Here is an 11818-nt window from a genome sequence, read left to right as displayed (position 1 = left end):
CCAAGACGTTTTGAATCTAGCGTCCCTTGGTGGCGCAAAAATAACCTTTCGATGTTTTTTGGAAAGTTAAAAACATTGATTCTGCTTGTGGTATATTTTTATTTGGTCTTTTAAATTTTTTTTACATCAAGTCGAGAATATGATATCATGTAAATGGCCGCCGCCACAGTTGATTGTCATTTGAGCCCGTTTTATGGCATTTTCCATCACTTTGGCCAGAACTTCGTTCGACATTTTGCCGAAAAAACTATTTGTTCTGTTTTTTTTTAAGTCCTGTTTACTTTGAAACGCTCCTTGTAAAACTACGTTCACAATACAATGCCGAGGGAAAAATGTCCATTAGGAGAGCATGCTGGCAAAGTTAACGCAATAGCACGTTCTTATTTTTGGTGAACCATTATAGAATAGAGCATTAAAGATAACAAACCGGACAACACTATTGGTATGACTTCGAATCTATATCACTCATATGACGCACTCCAAAATTCGTTGATATTTTGCAAAGGATAGGATGAATATCGAACAGTATGATCTAAATACAAGTAAATTTCATATTCATTCATTTAATTTAATTAAAAATAGTAATTTTAATATTTTAATATACATATAATCTCTGTTATTAGTTAATAATATTAATAACAGATAATGGAACAAGTAAAAAGCTAAGTTCATTGAATAACTTTGCAAATTAAGTTGTTGCTATCCCACGTTGTCGAAGAATTCCTAACAGTGCGTGTTAGCTTTGATGTGGTCCATCCAGAGAACTTAAAACATAGAGAAGGTGCAAATTGAATGCTGTATGATGGTTCGATTGGACGGCTAATAGAGCTGATAGAATTGAAGTAAGGAATTCACCATTCTCGCATCTATTTAGCAGAAATGAGCACCACGTTCTATGGCACATATACTTATATGCGTGATTGTTTTGTATCGTATGAACCATTTTTTTGAAATTTTAATTTTTTTTTACAAAATGGGGAAAATTAGATAAAAATAATTTTATATAAATTGTTATTTCAAAAAAATTATATTAATTTCGACTATTACAAAATGAAAATGTGCCAAATGAACTTAAATGTGCTAAATTAGATAAAAATAATTTTATATAAATTGTTATTTCAAAAAAATTATATTAATTTCGACTATTACAAAATGAAAATGTGCCAAATGAACTTAAATGTGCTCATATATACACGTCTTGGGTCATTCCTTTCATTTCTTCAAAAAAATTAATGACCTTTATGAAATATGCATATTCGCATTATTTCGTTGTCATTTCCAGATTTGTAGCAATAGACCTTCTATGGCATATACATACATATAATGGTTTGTCAAAAAATTCTTACGGTATTTTTATTGAAATTGAAATGAATTTTTGATGACTCATGCCCAGCTCTTGACCGATGCTACGGCTGCTACTATGCCGGTCTCTTTCGACCAATTCAGCGATTTTATCGCAATTTTCGACGACAGGCCTTCCGGAGCGTGGCGCATCTTCGACCACCTCTACACCAGAACGAAAACGTTGAAACCATCGTTTAACTACACAAATTTTATTGGCGGCTTGAGATGCATTTTTGCCTTTATCGTAGTAGTACTGTAAAATATGCCGTATTTTCTCTTTAATTTGCTCCATGTTTGCGACGCTATAACTCACGAACGACTTAAAAGAAACGACAATCAATCAAACACGTATTAGTGCGTGAAATGAGCTTTCTAAAAAGGTATAGCATGACCCAATGCGACGAATAAAACTAGAACTACGCGCTTTCAGCGCCAACTAGCGAAAGTACCGCAAGACTTTTTTGACAACCTATATTATTTCTTTGGCATATTTGTCTGTATGTTTACGAAAGAAAATACGAGCATAATAACAAGTGCAGCACGCATCTTTTCGCATCTCCGTTGTCACGGGCAACCAATGGCCGAAGCTCACGCTTTGTCAAAGAGTCAATCTGTCGAAACACTGACGCGACGACAAAGCGCCACAACATTGAGTTGTTGGTAGAAAATTCGAGCTGTGCCGAAAGAAACTAACAACCGATCGCCGATTGTTACCGCTTCCCTTGCTGCTCGAACAGCTTCGCCAACAAGCTACCGTAAATATGTATGTTTTGTATGAGCTTGCATACATATCAACGCTGATTGATATTTTACAGCTATTTAGATTAGTGCATCTAACGCACTTATACATATACGTACGTACGCTTGATACTTTCTTATCTGTTGCTTGTGTGCATTAATATTTGGAGTATGTATGTTTTGTATAGTAATATTAGTATTATGTATACTCTAATTTATGAGTTTTCTTTTATATGCAATGACTTTCACATTTTTATGAGAAAGTCTCATATTACAATTTTGTTGCTTACCATTGCACTTGACATTTATTGGACTGTATATACTTTTTATTTAATTTATTGCTTACATGTATTTTTATGTATTTGTTTATGTATGTATGTATGTCAATTAATTATTCGGTTGGTGTTTCGTGGGCAACTACGGACAACTGCCCGTGAGCAACTCCAGTGGGCAACTCCGTGGTTTTCTTTATTTCGTTTCTTCTTAAATACCATATTTTTCTTTAAGCCTAGATACAAATATTCATCTTACATTCAAAGAAGTATATCTACAATCCACTTAAGACAGACCATATGTAAGAAGTGGAAAGGTTCATCTTACAATGTATGAATTACGTATTGAGACCACTTAAGGCGGACCGTATTAGCAAAGTACAATGTTTCAATACGGACCATATGGGTCGTAAGTGTCATGTTACATATGGATGACAAATAAAAGATATGTTCATGTAATATGAACTGGTGATATTAAATTGTATGCGTAATCAGGGAATATTGAAGAAAAATATGTTCTTTGATATTCCATTTTTAACACCGAAAAATGTATACAAATACAACTCTCTCACTTATGATACATATTTGTATACATTGCCGAACAAATAATGCACAAGCATGCAAACATCCATATGCGTACACATGTAAATATGTCACCAACAAAAAATTGAAACATTATTCTACAAAAACACCAATTGTCCAAATAGCATAAGCATCACAAGTCAATATGGCCGCCAAATTGGTGAAGCCCAAATGTAGTAAATTTTACAACAAAAGCGATTTCATTCATAAACGCAGACGAAAATTCCACAAGCGACCTCGCTTCATTCATAAAAACAGATGCCGTAACATCTCCCCGAGCATGCCTTTGCCAACAAGCGTCTTTTCGCGACGATGGCAAAAGCTAAAAATCATAAATTGAACAAGTTTCTGATGTTTCTTCACAGAAAGAAGTGACAAAAGTGGCAACATAGCCGTTGTCGATTTACAATATTTGTCTAAAATATTTTTCCGTGACTCACAAAAATCTGCGTCGATATGTATGCACGCGGATACATCTTCATACATATTTACGCTGGTTTGTAGGCGACGCTGTTCGAGCAGCAAGGGAAGCGGTAACAATCGGCGATCGTTTGTTAGTTTCTTTCGTCACAGCTCGGATTTTCTACCAACAACACAATGTTGTGGCGCTTTACCGTCGCGTCAGTGTTTCGACACATAGAAGTACTGAACACAATGAGCGCGACCGACTGCAAACGAATATATTAGAATACACACGTTCTTAGGGACACAGTTATTGAGCCAGCTGCACAACTACATAACTGTGTCCATAAGAACGTGTGTATTCTAATATATTCGTTTGCAGTCTGTCGTGCTCAATTTGTTCAGCACTTGACTCTTTGACAAAACGCAAGTTTCGGCCATTGGTTGACCGTGACAATGGAGATGCGAAAGAAGCGTGCGACACTTGTTACTATGAATGTATGTACATATGTATGTATATAGCTCGCATTTGCTTTCGTAAACATACAGACAAATGTGCCAAAGAAATAATATATGTATGTACATATGTATATGTCATAGAAATTCTATTGGTACAAATATGGAAATGATAACGAAATAATGCGAATATGCATATTTCATGAAGGTCATTAATTTTTTTTAAGAAATGAAGTTCATTTGACACATCTTCGCTTTGTAATAGACGAAATAAATATAACTTTTTTGAAATATTTAAAAAATTAAAAAATAAAATAAATTATTTTTTATCTAATTTTTTACGATTTTGTAAAAAACTAAAATACAATTTTTCTGAAAAAAATGGTTCATATGATACAAGATCACGCATTAGTGTCTCAGAGAATGCTTCTTTACATTCTTTGTGTGACTTTGCTTATTTTTTCTCAAAGCATTTCTCTTTATTCATTCTCGCATGAATTCAGTCGTTTTACATATATTTCTGCCAGAGAACGTTCTCAATTCTGCTTAATAGCAGCGAGAATGGTGAATTCCGTTCCAAAATCTTATAAGCTCTGTTAGCCGTCCAATCGAACATCATACAAAATTCAATTTGCACCTTCTCTTTGTTTTAAGTTCTCTGGTCGAACCTGCACCTTCTCTATGTTTTATGTTCTCTGCCTGAACCTTCTCTATATTATACGTTCTCTGATGTGAACTTTATGCGTACGGTTTTTAAAATCTGTTTACATATACACATGATTATATGCATATGACTTTTAAGATTTTATCAAAACGGGATTTTATCAAAAAAAAATGTTATCATTACGGGTATGGTTTTTGAAAATCTGTTTAGTATATGTACTTATGTACACATATTTACATCGATATGCGAATATGTGCGTCGGCTTGGTTTTCAAAACGTTATCAAACCCTCTAATGCCCAATATATGTATATGTATGTATGTACGTACATATATTTATTTAGGTAATAATGGAAATATGACTTTATTATAAATTCCAACAGATTTAATGGAATTTATCATTAAATATGTCAAATTGCACATACATACATATTAGAGTGATTCAAAAAAAAAAATTTTTTTTTTCGTTTGGTACTCGGAAAAATAGGTTCCTAGACACCTCTAAGAAAGCCTCTCCAAATATCAGTTTTTAATTGTAACGGGGAGGTCCTCCTACATACAGTTTTCTATTTTTTTCTTATTATCAGATAGAAAAATTTATATCACGCTTCCAACTACTTAAAAATATATTGTTCCTTAGATTTTGTAGGAAATCGAATGCTCTACAAAAAAGGTCTGGTATGATTTTTTCGTAAACCCAAACGTTTAAAAGATATTAACAGTTAAAGTTTGATTATTTTTGGGAAAATTTTTTATTTCTTATGAATTTTATAACTCAATGAAAAAAAAATTATTATGAACGATGAAACTCACAGTTTTGTAGGAAATTTACTGCTCTATAAAAATGGTCTTATATGATTTTTCGATTAAGTTAAGCGTTTACGAGATATTCATCGTCAAACATCAATGCGTATTAGGGTGGATCAAAAAAAAATTTTTTTTTTCGTTTGGTACTCTGAAAAATAGGTTCCTAGACACCTCTAAGAAAGCCTCTCCAAAAATCTATTCATAATAATTTTTTTTCATTGAGTTATAAAATTCATAAGAAATAAAAAATGTTTCCAAAAATAATCAAACTTTAACTGTTAATATCTTTTAAACGTTTGGGTTTACGAAAAAATCTTAATAGACCTTTTTTGTAGAGCATTAAATTTCCAACAAAATCTGAGGAACAAGAAATTTTTTCAAGTAACTGGAAGCGAGATATAAATTTTTCTATCTGATAATAAGAAAAATAGAAAACTGTATGTAGGAGGACCTTCCCGTTACAATTAAAAACTCATATTTGGAGAGGCTTTCTTAGAGGTGTCTAGGAACCTATTTTTCCGAGTACCAAACAAAAAAAAATTTTTTTTTTTGAATCACTCTAATATATAGGTACATACATATATATGTATATATATACATATGAGCTTTGTTATCAAATATGTACATATGTATATGGAGAATTTCTATAAATGATATCCATAGTCGTTTGCGCATTGTAAATACTATATGTGAATCTGCATTTCTAAACATTGAAATTAGCATCATTTTTCTCATTTATCACTGAAAATGCTCAATTCTGCTATTTTCGACCCTCCTGATAAATATTGGTGAAATTCGCTTATAGAAAATAGTACCCTTACTTTTGTGGTGAAATCCACTAATAGAAAAGAGTACCTCTCCGAAAAGTGAAATGTCGTAAATTTGGCAGCGCTGTGACCTTCTCTATATTATACATTCTCTGCTATCATATCAATTGATATGAATATAATTTTGCGAATTCATGCAAAAATGATAACAATGTTATTAAATTATGCAATTCTCCAAGCAATCTTTGTAGTTATTGGGCAAATGAGCTACTTTTTAAATATTTCTTATCTTTGATAATGTAATATAATTTTAATTGTATGCCTCCTACATACAGTTTTCTTTTTTCTTATTATCAGATAAAAAAAATTTATATCTCGCTTGCAACTACTTGAAAAAATATCTTGTTCCTTAGATTTTGTAGGAAATTGAATGCTCTACAAAAAAGGTCTCCTATGATTTTTTCGTAAACCAACCGTTTAAAAGATATTAACAATTAAAGTTTGATTATTTTTGGGAAAATTTCTTATTTCTTATGAATTTTATAACTCAATGAAAAAAAAATTATTATGAATGATGAAACTTATAGTTTTTGTAGGAAATTTACTGCTCTATAAAAATGGTCTGATATGATTTTTCGATTGAGTTAAGCGTTTACGAGATATTCATCGTCAAACATCAATGCTACAGTTTGACAGCGCAGTTTTCATTTCTATGAAAATTTCAAAGAGGCAACATATCCCAATTGCACATACATATGCCGACGGCATTTTCAATTCGGTAATATGAAATTTAGAAGAAGAAGGTTTTGTTATATTATAAAAATAAAGTACATTTTCAAAATAACATTTTTCCAAAAAATTTATATTTAGTTTAATATTGTTAATTTACAGAATATATCATCGCTCATTTTAAATTTATTATTTTAATTGGTATATAAAATGTATGCCACAATTATTATATGAGCCCTTTAAAGCACAAGTGGTATAACTCCATTTTTTTTTTTGAGTTAGCAATGGTACTGTATTGAGGAAAATGTGTTCTATTTAATTTAATTCTAGTTCCCATAGCAACCTCATAAAAAGCAGAAATTACTAGTGCAGTGAATGCTGCCGCCTATTCGTTGACAGCACAAGTGGTATAATTGACAAATTCACCGTTCGTGCAGTGAATTTCATGGGAGAAAGACTTATTCTCAGTGTTTTTTTGTAATAATTTCTTTAGATGGACTCAGGTGAAGGTAACGGTAGTGAAATTAAGAATTAACTGTTAAGCTGAAAATGGCGAAATTTCTTCACTCGTTTGTTGTTGTTGTAAAACCCAATTTGGTGCTTAATCGAAAATGCTAATTCATGTCGTAATGTTTATACTTTCTCAAATAATTGAACGTAAACTTTGGTTTCAGCCGTTGATGATCCCGGTTCCATAGAGGACAATGAAGCAGCTGCTGATGTGGAAGGGAGACCCAGTACTCATGAAAGTGGTGAAGCAGAGGAAAATGCAGAAGGAAGGCCCAAGAGAGATCGGAAAAGGCAGAGAAAGGAATGGAAGCGAGAAGAAAGGAAAAGGAAGCGAAATTCGGGAGACTCTTACGTCACTAGAAAGGGAAAGCCAATTCCAGAGAAGCAATTTAACAATCTCGATTGCAAATGCACCAAAAAGTGTTTTAACAAAATAACAGAAGAAGAACGAAAAAAATATTCGAAGCATTTTGGAAAATAGGGACATTCTCTGCCCAAAATGCATTCATTTGTGGTCTTTTGAAACCAATATTACCGGTACGTCGTCGGCCAACCACCGCTGAGAAGAATCGAACAAGTTCAATTGGTTCTATCATAATGTTGCTGAAACCAAACAGGTTTCCAAGAGGTACTTCTTAGAAACATTGCAAATCTCAAATTTAAGAATGACGCGAGCTTTGGAGAAGGTCAAAATGGGCTATCCTCCAGGGGACGATAAACGTGGTAAGAAGGTGCCTGGTAACAAAACCTCCGATGAACAAATGGCACAAGTAAGAGCCCATATTTCAGCTTTTCCTTCCATACGAATCTCACTACACAAGAAAACACAACCCAAATAGGAAATATTTAGCCGAGAACTTAAATATACGACTTATGTACAATCTTTATAAGGAGCACGTTGAAAGCCAAGGGCTTCAGCCTGTTAGGGTGCATATATATCGAAGAACTTTTAATAACGAGTTCAATCTGCAATTTCACGCCCCACATAAAGACACTTGCGTCAATTGTGATATTTTTTCTAAAATAGTAAAATACTCAACAGATGAAGAAGAAAAGAGACAGCTCAAGCAGGACCATGAACTTCGTTTACGGAAGGCAGGACAAGCTCGCGATTCCATGAAGGCGAATGCTGAAAAAAGTGCTAACAATGACAGCTACTATGCATTCTCTTTTGATTTGGAGAAGTCCCTGACTTTCCCGAAATTGGTGTGTCAACAGGCCTACTACACACGTAATATGTACGTATACAATTTAGGTTGCCATGAACTTTCAACGAAAATGGGGTTCATGTATTGTTGGGACGAAGTAAATGATTCTAAAGGTTCACAAGAAATTTCATCGTGTTTAATTAAACACATAAAATTTAGATCGACAGCAGCCAAACATGTGGTTATGTATAGCGACACATGCACAGGTCAAAACCGTAACTGGAAAATCGCTATGACGTTGATGAAATATGTCCAAAGTCCAGACAATAACGTAGAAATTATGGACCAAAAGTTCATGCATAGTGGACATTCATTCCTCCCCAATGACTGTGACTTTGCATCTATTGAAAATTTTGGTAAGTCGCAACAAATATTTACACCTGACGACTGGTATAGAACTATTGCGTTGTCAAGGAAAAAGAATGCCTTTCATGTGACAGTTATGACGATCAGCAGGAAAAAAGGACGACCGTTTAATGTTTGCATCATTGATCAGGGTAAGCTGTACACAAGAGCTCGGCCTATTTCAAAAGAAAAAAGGAAAGATATGATGGACTTGCTGCCATACATCCCTCCAGTACACCACAATTATTTCGAGGGGCTTGTTACTAGTGAGACTGCTGAAGACGTTGGCCCACTTCAGGAAGAATCTCTAGAAAGTGACGATGAATAAAAAAATATTTGAGAAAACGAAACAGATTTCAAACTAATTATAATTTAAATGAAATCTTAAAAACATTTACAGCACAAATGGTATAATTAATTTTCGGTACTCGATAAAACAAGAGTTAATGGACAAAAGTTTCAAAAAACATCAATTTAAGTTAAATAAGACATTTTTCTGAAGTTTTATTGAAAAAAGTAGTCCAAAAGTTCAATATTGATTTTTATATACAACTTTTAGCAAACCCTTTAATATCTCGACAGAAGAAAAAGTGGAGTTATACCACTTGTGCTTTAGGGGGCTCATATAGGAGTCCAAAAATATGAATTCTTATTTTTCCCAGAAATACATTTACAAACAAAGGATCTTTTTCCTTTTCTTATTATCTTATTTTTTCCAGAAACACACTTGCAAAAAAAGGATCTTTATCCTTTGTTATTATCTTATTTTTCCCAGAAATAAATTTGTAAAAAAAGAATCTTTAGGCTTTTGGTATTTTCAACATAAAAGATTTAAGGAGTTCAAGAGCTCAAAACGTGCGCTACATCAGCTACCTACCCGACGGCATTTCGCAAATGATAAAATAAAATTCATTTAATACCGTATTTTCAGTGTTCCTAAGATTGATCATCTTGCATAAGTAATAAAATAATTAATTTCAAATAAGTCTTATTATCATCACATAAATTTATTTATCATCAATTAACCTACAATGAATAAAGAAATACGTTTTATCGGAATACCTACACAAAGAATTTCGGAACGTAAGTTACCAAAAGTTAAAGAGGTTATGCGTGTGTTTTTCTATCATCTTAAAATTTTAAAGTATGTTATTCAATCAAGCAAAATGCTAAAAATACAGTTGACCAAGTTATTGAACTGTGGAGAAAAATCAGATTCCAACTAGTGGAGCTCCTAATGCAGTCAAAAAATTTCTTCACTATCACAGTCAATGGTTAAAATTACAAAAAAGTTTCTATAAAAAAAGTGCAGGGCAAAACCAAAAGGAAAAGAAATTTCAGAGTGATCTTGAACAATTATTCGACATTGTGAGCGAAAAATCCTTAAAAGTGCTTGATGATAATATTAGAAAGTTATATATAAAAGCAAATTATTTACAGTAAAAGTGTAAAAAGTTATGTTGAAAATATTGAAAATTATATGGCAGTTGATAATTAAATAAATAAATTCTTCGATAAAAAAGTGAAACACACTAAATTGAATTATATATTAAAAAATTGCACTATTTTTTTGTTTTAATGTAACCAAACATGCCCAAGACTAAAAAAACTAATTAAAAAAATAGTTCATAACATATTTCTATTCATAGAATCTCAAATTTCTGTAAATTTCCCTTAAACTCGCAAAATAAATTGAATTTTTTTTAATTATTGACCAAAAATTAGAAAAATTGATATGCATTGATGAATATCTCGTAAACGCTTAACTAAATCGAAAAATCATATGAGACCATTTTTATAAAGCAGTAAATTTCCTATAAAACTATGAGTTTCATCATTCATAATAATTTTTTTTATTGAGTTATAAAATTCACAAGAAATAAAAAATTTTCTCAAAAATAATAAAACTTTAATTGTTAATAACTTTTAAACGGTTCGGTTTACGAAAAAATCATATCAGACCTTTTTTGTAGAGCATTCAATTTCCAACAAAATCTAAGGAACAAGATATTTTTTCAATTAGTTGGAAGCGAGATATAAATTTTTCTATCTGATAATAAGAAAAAATAGAAAACTGTATGTAGGACGACCTTCCCGTTACAATTAAGAACTCATGCTTGGAGAGGCTCTCTTAGAGGTGTCTAGGAACCTATTTTTCCGAGTACCAAACGAAATTAAATTTTTTTTTTAATCACCCTAATGTACATAAATCACGCCTTTTATCATTTAAAACTTTCATACGCATCTATCCTGCAGATATGTAAAATCAAAAACAAAGCATACACAACATACATACATACTTATATGCGTTTACATGTAGATATGTCACCCGCAAAAATTACAAATATTGTTCTACAAAAATAACAATCGTCTCAAATAGCATCAGAAATCAATATGGCCGACGTGAAAATATATAGTAAATTACACAACAACAACATTTTCATTCATTAACGCAACGTACTTTCAAAACGCATATTCGATTCATTCATAAATGCAGACGCCATTACATCTCCCCGAGCATGCCATGCGTACAAGCGCCATTTCGCGACGATTTCAAAAGCTAAAAATCATAAATTGAATATATTTCTGAAATGTATGAGAAGGAAAACATGACAACCCCTCAAATATAAGTATATTCAAATATATTAGAATAAAATTGACAACATAGTTTATTTTTCAAATTTCAAGTCAAGAAATTTTTCAAAGAAAATATTCTATATTCTTCTGATTTTTGTGTACAGTCAATCCTGGTTAAGTAGTACTCCGCTTAAATGAAAATCATCCCTCTTAACTGCCTATGTCTTGCTGGATCTCACAGTTTGTTTTTTGAAAAACATAAAAATTATTGTTTTAAGTACCACTCGCTTAAGTATCCGCACTCACTTATGTGCCATATGATATTTTTATTTTTAACAAACCACAAAAATCTGTATTTTTGATTGTGGCACATAACCGGGATTGACTGTATTTGTCAAGGAATGTAGAAAATATTTTGT

General features: G+C 32.2%; 1 pseudogene; it reads left to right on the top strand.

The window, feature by feature from the left end:
• The first annotated feature begins 7171 nt into the window (after positions 1-7171).
• LOC126766599 (uncharacterized) lies at positions 7172-8500 on the top strand (annotated as a pseudogene).
• Positions 8501-11818: the final 3318 nt, after the last annotated feature.

This window comes from Bactrocera neohumeralis, unplaced genomic scaffold, assembly GCF_024586455.1.
Source record: "Bactrocera neohumeralis isolate Rockhampton unplaced genomic scaffold, APGP_CSIRO_Bneo_wtdbg2-racon-allhic-juicebox.fasta_v2 ctg1813, whole genome shotgun sequence".
Taxonomy (NCBI): domain Eukaryota; kingdom Metazoa; phylum Arthropoda; class Insecta; order Diptera; family Tephritidae; genus Bactrocera; species Bactrocera neohumeralis.
The sequence above is the reverse complement of the archived record's forward strand: the minus strand, read 5'-3'. Positions and strand labels throughout refer to the sequence as shown.